At 49.2% G+C, this 1006-nt stretch overlaps 1 long non-coding RNA gene across 1 annotated transcript in view; it reads left to right on the plus strand.

Moving 5' to 3' along the window:
* Window positions 1–1006, plus strand: part of LOC125487167 — a 3492-nt gene that overhangs the window by 2110 nt on the left and 376 nt on the right. The window lies entirely within an intron of this gene.

The following is a 1006-nucleotide window of genomic DNA, read 5'->3' on the forward strand; positions in this document are numbered from 1 at the left end:
CACTGGGCTACGGGGTCCCACACTCACACACTGACTCTCACTGGGGTTCGGGGTCCCACACTCACACTGACTCTCACTGGGGTACAGGGTCCCACACTCACACTGACTATCACTGGGGTACAGTCCCACACACACTGACTCTCACTGGGGTACAGTCCCACACACACACTGACTCTCACTGGGGTACGGGGTCCCATACACCCTGACTGTCGCTGGGGTACGATTTTTGTATTTGTTTTCCCCAGAAATGAGCAGAGACAATGACTCCAATCTAGGATCTTCCTGATCATCATTAGGCACTAACACATCATGAGTAATATTCTCATTGGATGCTCCTCTGATCCCAGTAATGGTTCCTGATAAATGACAACTAAAGTTCTTTGAAGAGTTTGGAGCGATTCCCCACTTTTCTATAATTCAACTCACCCCTCCCTACCCCTGTTAATGAGGAAACTGACCTTGAGCCTATTGGAGAAGGCCCATCGCCACGCACCTAGTTCATTTGACTTGTATCTTCTTCTACAGCACTCCATTGCTGTTAAAATAGTCCCGTGGGATCTTTTACTCCCAAGTGAGTGAGAAGACAGTTTAATATCTATAATGGCCTGTGGCCATCCTATGGTCAGCATGGATTAGGCACTCTAGTTTCTACAATGACCTTCAGGGTTTGAGGTGACAGGATGCCCACGATGAATCTAACTTCTTCAAAACACTTGACAGATACCAATTCTGGCCAGGTGTCTGTGGGGAGACAGGTTGTTGCCTTGTAGGCCTAGGCCTTGTGCTGAAATTTGGACCTGGAGCTGGATCCTGGGCTAGGATCTAGGGTCTGGAGTTGGGCCTATCTATCAGTGGCCTGCACTGGGACCAGTGGGCAAGGAATCTAACTTGAATCAGAGATAGTAGGAACTGCAGATGCTGGAGAATCCGAGACAACAAGGTGCAGAGCTGGATGAACACATCAGGCCAAGCAGCATCATAGGAGCAGAAAGGCTGGCGTTTCGGG

Source organism: Rhincodon typus, chromosome 37, assembly GCF_021869965.1.
Source record: "Rhincodon typus isolate 14 chromosome 37, sRhiTyp1.1, whole genome shotgun sequence".
Lineage (NCBI taxonomy): Eukaryota > Metazoa > Chordata > Chondrichthyes > Orectolobiformes > Rhincodontidae > Rhincodon > Rhincodon typus.